This window comes from Calliphora vicina, chromosome 4 (genome assembly GCF_958450345.1).
Source record: "Calliphora vicina chromosome 4, idCalVici1.1, whole genome shotgun sequence".
NCBI classification, from domain to species: Eukaryota; Metazoa; Arthropoda; class Insecta; order Diptera; family Calliphoridae; genus Calliphora; species Calliphora vicina.
The window spans coordinates 88359296-88371384 of NC_088783.1; the positions used below are offsets into that span (position 1 = coordinate 88359296).

General features: G+C 28.2%; 1 long non-coding RNA gene across 1 annotated transcript; it reads left to right on the forward strand.

Annotated features, from left to right (window-relative positions):
• The first annotated feature begins 2123 nt into the window (after window positions 1–2123).
• On the forward strand, window positions 2124–3420 carry LOC135958179 (uncharacterized). The gene is made up of 2 exons (XR_010576453.1): window positions 2124–2277; window positions 2333–3420. It is a non-coding gene; the product is annotated as an uncharacterized LOC135958179 (long non-coding RNA).
• The last annotated feature ends 8669 nt before the right edge of the window (window positions 3421–12089 follow it).

Consider the following 12089-nt stretch of genomic DNA (forward strand, 5'->3'; position numbering starts at 1 on the left):
AAAATCTGAATTCTGCCCATGAAAAGGCTTCTAAAACGTACAACACAAGCAGTAAGCCTGTTAATTTTGTAGTGGGACAAGAGGTGTTGCGTAAGAATCATTCGCAAAGTGATTTTAAGAAAGGTATTAATGCAAAATTTAACACACAATTCATTAAATGCAGGATTAGAAAGAAAATTGGGATCGCTTGGTACGATATTGAAGATCTCCAGGGTAATTATATTGGCAAGTATCACGCTTCGGACATTCGTCCATAACATGAAAAATCGTTATTTTTTTTGTTTTTACATTTCTATTTTTATTTGTTTTGAGGTGTTTGCCCGGCTTCGTGTGTCGAGCCACACGTTGTGTAATCCCTATTAGGACACGAATTATCGTTGTAATTGATAACTAATTTTTCCCAAACGAAATCCTGCGTGTTCGTTCTACGATCATAGATCTAGAGACGCAGCTGGTTTGTTGCGGATTTGTTATTTTCACAATTTAACACGATTTTTTTTTGAATTTAGGAAATTTTGACAAGTTAATGTAACGTCGGTAACATAAGGGTAAAACAGAGCAATTTATTTTATTCGTCCTTACAATGAGTTGGCAACTAAATTCTTTGTAGGATTGATAACGTCCCTGACGATAGGAATTTTATTTATTCCGTCGTTATTGTGTTTCTTCTTATTCTACGCATATTCAGTAGTGGTATGATAGTCCCGTTAAGTCAGTTGACCAATGACAATAGGACAAGCGTCAAAACGAGGTTAAAGAAAATGTACAAAAGGTTGAGTACAGACAGACACAGAATAGAAAAGTTAGTTGGTGATTGAATTCTGAGTGGTAAAGAAGTGAATTTGGAGAAAATATTTTATTAAAAAAGGAAATGTTTAAGAATGTGTATTTTTTTAAAAAAAAATGTGGACAAAAGTCAAGTTTTACAAACATTTTAAATTTGCATCATACATATAATTGTAAATAAAAAGGAGAATCTCCATTTAGAGACAGCTTTCAAATGAAAAGTTTTTCTTTTTAAAAAAATGTTTTAAAGAAATGTGTTTTAAATAAATGTGAGAAACCAAAAGACAACTTCTACAAAGATGTTAAATGTTAAAATTATAGTTGTATAACAAAACTTGAATCTCCATTGATAGCTTTTAACTAAAAAGTTTTTTTTTATAAATGAAACATTTTTCCAAATAGCAAATAGCTGGGCGAAACCAAAGCCCCCACAATACATATAAATACTATACAATAATAAAAGCAAAGCTATAAAATTCACTTCCTAACTTTAAATAAAAATATATGATCAGAGCAAAAAAATTTGAGGCAAATGGCTTGGTATTTTAGTTTAGGCAGCTACAACAACTACAGCTACTACAACTCTACAGCAATAACAACGATGCTACAATAACAACTACAGCAATAACAACGAGGCTACAACAACAACTACAGCTATAACAACTCTACAGCCACACCAACAGCTACAACAGCACTACAACAATAACGACGATGCTACAACAACAACTACAACAACTCTACAGCAATAACAACGATGTTACAACAACTACAGCTACAACAACTATACAGCAAAACAACCTCCACAACTCTACTCAACTGCAACAACTCTACAACCCTACAACAACAATTCATCATTTTGTAAGCAAATAAATAAGTTAAGTAAAATATAAAATTTAAGTATTTCATTTATATATTTACTTTATTCATTTATATATATATATATATATGTATGCATTGCGCATAGTTTGGGGACACAAAAAATTTGATGTTTTTAAAATTGGATTATGTTCTCAGTTCCATAATTGACGCATATATCCCGATATTTCAAATAATTTTCCAATAATTTCCCTATAAATCCATTAATCAACGTTGCGCATTCTTTGGGGGTTTTCATTTGTGTACCGCATACATTGGAGACTTGTCCTCAGAAAATACTCTGTATATACGAAAAGTTGTGATGCCACATGTTTATTACATTTTTGCTGATTTTAACGGCGTTACGTGTTCTGTATTTTGCGCCTATGGAATTCATACAATAAATTTCATAGTAATGCCAATACAATTTTAACTCCATTTATCCCCTGATTTACTGCAAATAAGTGCTTTAAATCGTTTAAATAAAAATAAAACACTACAAAGCAAGACGGAATAACAAAAACATTTTAACACGAAAGCAATTCTTTTAGCAAACTTCAGAAGTAAATGAAAATATTTAAATATCATTTCATTTGTACAATTTGCTTTGAATATTGAATCGAATGGCGAAATATTGTGGGTACATAAGGTTTTAATTTTTTAATACGATTTATAACCTTTGTTTTTATAGGTTTGAAGTCATTTAACATATCTTGATATGCGAACGAAATAAGATTGTTCCAAAGTATATAAGATTCACCATTGTTGTCGTATTGCATTATGAAGCAGTTCATCGGATAAATAAATTCATTCTGTGATTTCAACTAGCTACCAAGTGGCTTCCAAGAACATGGTCTATAGTCTCGACTATGTAATAGACTCTATACTGGACTCGACTACAGACTAGAGGTTACGTTAGATTATACTAGATGTATACTGGACTATAGACAAGACTATATACTATTCAGTAGACTAGATTTCGGACTGGGCCTTACACTAGACTATAAAGAAGACTTTAGACTACTGTATAGACTGGATTGGACCATAGACTACACTATATACTGCACTAGACTAGACATTATACTCTACTAGATAATAGTTAAACTATAGAATGGACTAGACTATAAATTAGAATTTGGATTAATCTATAGACTACAATATAGACTAGTCTATAGGCTGGACTATGGTCTAAACCTTTGAATAGACCATATACTAAAGACTAGACTATATGATACTTGGCTATAGATTAGTCTATATACTTGGCTAGACTATACTATACTATAGACTAGATTAGCCCATAAACTATGCTAAGGATTATACTAAACTAGATAATATACTGGACTAGACTGCACACTACTATAGCCTAGCCTATATAGAGTAGACTAGACTATAGATATTAGACTAAACTACATATTGACTACAGTCTAGCATATTGCCTAAACCATATACAATACTATAGACTAGTCTATACACTGAACTAGACCCTAGACTAGATTATAGATTGTGCTATATACTATGATATAGATAAAACTAGACAATGAATTATACTATAGAATATAATATAAACTGAACTAGACCATTTACTAGATTATAGACTGTGCTAGACTATGAATTATATAATTGAATATACTATAGACTAGAATATTAATTTTTTTTTTTCAATTTAGAATAAAGAACAATTTGAACAATTTATGTCGATTAATCGAATAATATTTGATGGTTGCTTTTTACGAATTTGTTATTAAAGTATTGAATAAAGAATTACATTAATATATTGTATATCTGGGAAACCGTTAGAGTTAGAATCCCTAAACTTGCACAGATAACATAGAAAACTATGTGTACAATTTGGGGGAAATTAAACTATTTCTAGGGGCAATGTTGTATGAATAACTTTGACATCCAGATAAACATTTTGGTAATAAATTTGGTGATTAGCAATAGGGGCACCTCCCATATGAATTAAATATAAAAATTCTTATATCTGAAAAATTATTAGAGATAGAAATCTAAAATTTTGCTTGAGCAAATTTATCTATTTATATATACACAATTTTAACGTACTGACTGACCGATTCATCATCACACAGTCTAAACGGTTGAAGCTCAAGAGTTGAATTTGGACAGCAGATTGGTCTCCCACCAAATAGATAGACTAAAAGAGGATTTTTGGAAATTCGATTGTTTAGGGGGTAAAAACGTGTTAATTCGGTAGCCTTATATCTCATCCCATCATCTTTTAAACCAGTGAAAACTCAACAAATATTTCTGACTCTCTTAACTTATCGAAAAAATTATAAAAATATAAATTTAGTACTTTTTGAATATTTGGACGATTAAGGGGTGAAAATTGTATATATTTTTGAAACATTTTACATAAAAGATTATTTTCACTTGTGCATATGAATATTTTATGATGGGCTCCCACTCCGATATTGCAACTTTTTGGAATAAAATATCAATTACTTCAATAGGTAGAAAATGTACCAAAAGGGGGAAAACGGGAATTTTATTCAAAATCATTGAGCCAATTTTAATAAAATTTGAGAATGGTGTGTTACTTGGAACTCCGGTACAAAGGACTATTTTTTTTAATTTTTCGTTTTTTAGTTGGTACTTTTTGAGTTTTTTTCAACATTGATCCTAGAAACATAAAATTAAGCATGTAGAGCCCGGAGTTAATGATAATCTATAAAAGGAAAATTTTTGATAATTTTTCTTTCTTCAAAAGGTAATTGCTGAGTTTTCTATAATAATGAACCTAGGAGCATACTTTTTGAGTATTTCACAATATTTAACCTAGAAAGGTGAATTAATTTACCGGAGTAAATAAAAACCTATAAAAGGAGACTTTTTCTTACTTCAAAAGATACTTTTTGTGTTTTCTATAATATTGAACCCAGAAACATAAAACTGAGCGTTCTGGGAATTGAGTGAATGAAAATCTACAATGGAGAATTACTTGTACTTATTCGTTTTTAACTTTTACTTTTTGAATTTTCTATAATATTGAACTTAGGAACATGAAATTAAATAAAAGAGGTCTTTTGTTACTTTTTTGAGTTTTCTAAAATATTGAATATATATACACTGATAATCCATACCTACGAAATATATTAGTATAATGCAAAATAATTTTAGAAAAAAATGCGTTTATTTTACGATTTTTTATATTACATAAATATGTTAGTTCATTTAAAAAATGTTATTGCGAATTAAAAAAAAAACAAATTGTTTTATATTTAACTGATACTTCAAAGATTTAATTATTTACTGATATTATTTAAACCTCTTATATTTTAAAACACTTTGAATACAATTTTCAAAATATTATATATACATACTTTTAGTTTAAAATAAATCAACATTTTTATTATCAAATGTTCGCCTTCTAAAATTTATGAAATAAGGTATATAATTTCATGTCAATTTAAAATTACGTTTAATTTAACTCGCTAAAATTACGAAAATAACAACAAAAATCGTAACAAAAAAATTTTATTTTGTAAAATCTAAGAAAATTCTTGTATATTACTAAATAATTTTGTTACGAAAAAAATTCGTTACTGGCGTTAAATATTACATGCCTTAACGAAATTATTTTTTGTAAAATAAAACAAAGTTTTTTAATATATACGAAAAAAAAAATATTACGACAGGTTTTCGTACTTTCGTAAAATTAGAAACACGATTTCCTCATTTGGTTTTGTATTATTTTTGCTTTTGAGCACATCATGTTCATTAACTCAAATGTACGCAGCTAGAAAAGCAAACAATTGGAGCAAAACTGAAAATTGTCGAGCGATGGTTTCCTGATGGGTTTGCTAATTAGAAAAACATTTTTGAGAAAAATTAAAAGAAGACTTAGGTTTAAGTTTTTGTAGATGCCTATGTGGAATACAGTAGTAATAAAAACAAAAACAAAATTAAAACAAAAAAATTAGTGTCACCGAAAGATACATATTCGGTAGAATTGTATACCGATATCGTTATTAATTCATGAGTTTTTTACGATTAATTGATTTTCGGAAGTGGTATCTTCTGAAACATACACACTGACGGACATTTGAAAACAAACCTTCCAACGAAAAATACTAAAAAAGGACAGATAAGCTGTATTTACTATTTAATAATTTTTTATTGTATTTTTATATGACCTCAACATTGTTTCATAAAATGGTTAATGAATTATTACTTAATTGATCTTACTTTTTTGATCTTACCTTTTGAACAGTTTATTGGAATACGGTAATATTCGTAATTACAATAAATTAAATTAAAATTTTTTCAGGATAACAAATTGTTTATTAAAATATTTCTGTTTCAAGAGTAAATTAATGTTTAAAAAATCAATCATTAAAAAAATTAATTCATATTTTAAGAAAACATAAAATTAGAAAGATAAAGCTTTTTGTAAACTAAAGCCTTTCAGACTTGGATTACTATTGTGTATTCTTATTATAAAACAATTAGGGACCGTAACAGTTATGACTTCGGTAAAATACAGTGCCGGCAAAATAATAGAAAACAAATTTTTTCATTAGAAATTCTATTTTCTGCCAAACTATATGGTAGAATTTGATGATCAATATCTCAAATGATAGCTATTTATGTATACTTTCTTTTGCTACTCAGATATTATAGCTTTTTGGACTCGGGAAATTTTTATTTAAATTTAACTCAAATAGGCCTTGGAAAAAATAATAGAAACATGTTATTATAATGCATTTGGTATGGAACAAAATATTTAAAAAATATTTGTTTTTCATTTCTTTTAGGCCCATATATAGATATCGAAAACTTACCAATTTTCAGAGAAAATGTTGGCCAATTTTACACTACGTAACAATTCAAACACTTTAGAACGAATAAAAATGAACTTTATATAATGGCATTTTAATAAAAAGTTTAAAATATGCTAAAATAAGTTAAATTTAATACAAAAAAGGCAAATAAGTATCGAAAATTCTTAACGAATCAAAATGTCATAGGGGACTAAATATTGGAAATTAATATCAATATAGAAACCATTTTTTATATGGTATAAAATCCGACAAACAAAATTTTTTCATTCCTTTTTTATAAAAAAAGGCTTATTATATTAGACTTCTAAAAAATATAATCAAATGAAAACTTTTTCAAATATTTTGGTTTTATATTGATTTTAAATTTTAATATAATAGAATATATCGTTTCTAAGATGATATTAATCCCAAATTCTAAACCATCTATTGCGTTATTATTTGTTTTGAATTTTCGATGCTTATTGGACTTTTTGTATTTAATTTTACTTATTTTAGCATATTTTTGACATTTCATCAAAATACCTTGATGTTTAATTTAATTTTTACCCATTCTAATGTGTTCGAATTGTTAAGTAGTGCAGGTTCCAGATACACAATAAAATGCTCATAAAACCAACTTAAATACGAAAAAATTAAGCAAAAAGTCTATTTAACTTTCAGAAATACATTTCTATTGAAAAAATTTAAAAAGAAATATTTTTTAAATATTTTCTTACATAACCAATTCATTACAATAACTTGTTTCTATTATTATTCCCAACGCCTATTTCAGTTAAATTTTAATTATTTAATTTAATTAAATTTTAAATGTTAATTATTGTATTTAATTGTATAATATAAATATATAAATATTAAATCACGAATTTTGGAATATTTTTGTTGTAGAACAACATTGATTCTTTATTACTCCTCCATACAAACAGGTAATCGGTCAATGATTTTAGTATTTTTGGAACGCTGTATGAAAAAAATGTCTGTAATAAGAAAATATGTTTTTGAAGAAGTTCATATTTTATACAATAAATGTTCATACTTATTTGTATCTCCTCTGATTATCGATCCACGTTTTAATTTGTGCAGGAGTTCTATTTTTTAGGACAGGACATTTGATAATAGCATGAAGACACTCTGTAAGGCTAGGAAGTTTTTCCAAATCTCTCAAACATCCAAAACAGGAATTAATTGCGTCCCTTTCCTCTTGAGACCATCGGGAACGTTTGGTTGTTCCAAAAGGTGATGCTTGAAAATAAAGTTTAATTAATTATTAATGTTATGAATAAATTTTTTCTTAAAATTATATTTTATTATTATTTAATAAAATGTTTATATTGTATCTTAACACAAATTATTTTAGTTAAATTTTATAATTTTAATTCTATAATTTTCTAATTTAATCAATATCTACACTGAAAAAATTCCATGCTTAACATTACGAAAATAAATTTCGTAACAACTTATTAAAAAAATACTTCGTAAATTTCACAATTTTTATTCTAAAATTACAAAAATATTTTCAAACTACAAAAATAATTTCTTCGTAAAATAAACAAATTATTTCTAAAATTATATAAAATAATTTTGCATTATACTAAAATATTTCGTACAATTTCGTATATATAACGAAACAATTTCGTGGTGTAAAACAACGAAGCCTTTCGTACAATGTACGACATTTTTCGTATATATTAGGCATGGATTATTTTCAGTGTACGTAAATACTTACTACTTCTTCTTTTCTTCTTCTTCTTCTTAGGTACTTCTTCTGACATACTACTCTCGTCTGAAGCTTCGGATTTATTAGAATCTATATAACTATTTGAGTTAAATTCAGTTCTTGTCTCAAGCTCCCCCTCCTCGTCAACCATATTTTCAAACACTTCATCACCCTCTTCATTTTCTTCTCCAATGGCGTTCATCAATAACTTAGAAACACATGTTATTTCCGATACTGGAACTGACATTCTATAAAAATTTTTGTGGATATCTTTATGATGTCCCATGAAATTGGCTAATCTGTCTACAGAAGCTTCTTCTACATTTAGCAGGGATGTATGTGTTGCTATATGTTTTCGTAATGTGGTACCTCTTAAACTTTCTGGTATCCTTGCGCCACATTCCATTGAAAATTGTTTTAAAAGTGGACAAGCCCGAAAATATTCCTTGGATAAAGTTGATGTGCTCCTTTTACAAAAAATGTATTCATTGCTAGAAGTTATCCCTGCAGCCTCTCTATGTTTTATTATCTCTTCAATGGCTTGAACACATAGCGGGTTTAACAACACACTCACCGTTCTTCCCAACTTCCCTCTGATGGAAATTCGAACAAATTGTTTAGCAAAATCTAGAGATTCTTCTGATATAGTCTTTAAAATATCTTCTTCTATATTTCCAGTTATACCTTCTTTATTTTTATAATTAGAGAGTGTCAATCGCTCGATTTCACCCGCTCTTCTCCTATTGAAGATTTGAATAAAAATCAGAGTAGATTTAACTAGCTCCATCCACGATTGGTACGAAAATTTTTTTTCCAAAACTTTAATTTCTTCAATTATTTTATTTTTCAAGTATAAATATAATTTCTTTATATCTTCTCTGGAGGGCAAAACAGTTTTTTTATTTCGTTTTTGGTTTGCCTGATCCTCACATGCCTTTTTGTTTATAAGGGTGGGTATTTCTTCCTCCCACAAAAGTAAAAAATCGTCCAAATCCTTTTTTAAATCTTCATCCTGTATTTTTATTAACTCTGTCCTTTGCTTGTATCCACATTTTTTTATTAGTGAGGTTAAGTGCTGTGCTACCGCAGGAGTTTTAAACCACATTAAGCTATTATCCCAATTAGCTACTTTTCGCAAAGCTTTTATACAAGCGTCGAAGAATTGCGGCTTGAAAATTTGCTTTAGTTCATTTATATCAGGGCAAAACTCATTAATGGCTATTTTAAAGCGACCTAATAATCGCAAGTGCGAACGTACCATGTCATGTTGATGAGTTAAAGTATATTTTTCCGCTAATTTATTTCCAAACTTAATTATAAGATCATCATACCGGATGACTCTAGTAATTTTATCATCTCTTAGAATTGGGAAAATTTTGGTTTTTAGTATTTCGTTTGCTCCTTCATGTATATATTGTGTAAGTCTTCTACCAGCAATTAAATTTGTTCGATCATTTTTACTAAAAACTCCACATTTACGTAAATGTAATCTTAAAGTTTTTTTAGAATAAAAACCTTTGCACTTTTTGCAACAAACGTAATCATTGGCTTCGTTATTTACTTTAGACTGCTGCTGCCTGGTACAAATAAGTATACCAGTATTTAGCGATTTTGTTGTGTTATGTAAATAATCCCCATCTTTTCGCAATTGATCTATTAACTTCACGCGCTCTCTGTTTTTTTTTGGTAAATGTAAAATCGCCTTTACTTGTTTTTCTGACTTATGTTTATGTATAAGATGCCTTGCTAATTTTGTTTGTAATGTCTTACAAAAGATACAAAAATGTTTTTTAGACTTGCTGCTAACCGGAATATTTACGCTAGAAATGTGTAAAGGTGACGTTATCTCTTGCACACTTTTTTCCGTTTCCTGCATAGGCGTGTTATTAAAATTTAAGCTTTCAATTGTATTATCATTTGTTGTGTCAGGCAAATATTCAGACAAGCTCTCATTTGTTACAAACGCACACTCTTTAGATATGTTATGTATTTCAACGCTACTATCAATACTATTTGAGACGTTTACTGTATAATTTTGTTTAAAACTGCTTATTTCAGCGCTATTGTAAGAATTTGTTTCAATAAGTAGGCTTGAATTTAACGTATAGTCTGAAACTGGAATACTTTCGTTGGACTTTGCTATTGTACTCCCATTTGTAGAATCAGCAAAACATTCATTTAAGCTTTCGGAGAAGTTATTTATTTCGGTACTATTATGAGCTATGTCAAATTCTATATATGTATTTGAGGGGTTTGGTGTTATATTTTCATTAGAGGCATTAGATAATTTAGTCCTGTTGTGTCCTGTTGTTTTAAAACCTTCGTTATTCGAAACAGATATAGACGATTTTTTACGACTGATTTTATATTGGAGCTTTGGAGATTTTTCAGTAGGTGTAATTGATGATCGTGACTTTTTACGATTTAAAGTTTTAGAAATTCTTTTAATTTTCTTTTTATTTGTTTCGGAAATTAAAGGAAACGGTTCAGAACGTACATCATAACTTGGTTTTGTTTCATGTAGTATAATTGGAGATTTATTAAATGATTTCGATGTAATTGCTGGCAGTTTTTTTAAACGAACTATTGGTTGATCTGAAACTATAATACTTTGGTTGCAATTAACATTTGTTCTCCCATTTGTTAAATCTGGTGTTATATTTTCATCAGAGGCATTAGGTAAATTGGCGCTGTTGTGGGAATCTGTTTGAAAACATGAACCTTCAATAAATGTGATATCTGAAGATATATTTTCAACTTTGTTGACTGGAATTTTCTTTTGAATTGTATCGGAAACCTTATTTATAGATTCGTTACTCGATATAGAAGATTTTTCAGTAGGTGTAATTGACGATCGTGACTTATATGATGAAGTATATTTCCTATTTAGAGTTTTAGAAATTCTCTTTGTTTTCTTTTTACTTGTTTTAGAAATTGAAGATACCGGTTTAGAACTTACATCATAACTATGTTTGGTTTCATGTGGTACAATTGAAGATTTATAAAACGAATTTGATGAAATTGCAGGTAACTTTTTTAAATGAACTATTGGAAGATCTGTGTATAAAATAGATTTAAAAATAATAGACAAATATATGTATATCATGATGAAATGATTCTCTTTGTTCTTATAAAACATTAGAAGCCATATTCACAATCCATAAATATTTTCTATGTAAAAAAATACATATTAATTTTATGAGGTTTGTGTAAAATCCATGTAAAAAAAATATATTAATATAATCTGTATGAGATATGAAAATCAACATCTTTTGTTTTTTCCATGCGTTTATTTAAATTTTCTATAATATTGAACCAAGAAACGCAAAATTAAACACGTTCATTCAACTGTTACTTTTACGATTTTCTGAATTATATAACCTAGAAATGTGATTTTTATTAGTCGGCAACTAATTCTTTGTATAAATACGAAGTTTAAAGTTTTCCAAAATCTCCAAATTCATTAATTACAGTTTCGATTTTCGTGGTTCAAAATTCATAGTTTTAAGGATTTTTTTGATATCGTATATTTTCTAACCTATTTAGCTGGTTTTAATAATCTATATATATAAAAGAGTAGCGTTACTGACTGACTGATTCATCATCGCACAGCCCAAACGACTAAACCTAGAATCATGAAATTTTGACCATAGATGTCTTTTTGGATATGTAGATCCACTAAGGAGGGATTTTTGGATATTTTTATATTTGGGGGTAAAAAAGGGGAAAAACGGGTAAAACTGGTTTTCGAGAAAAATTTTAAATGTATCTGTATCTACTCTTAAAAAGAGCAGATGGGTGTCTGGTACTTTTTCGAAATTGGTACTTTTAAGGGGTGAAAATGTGTAACAAAGGTAATTTTGGTACATTTTTTGGCCCTTTATAACTTTTTAACAAATAAACATAATTAAATTTTTGTAAATATTTTG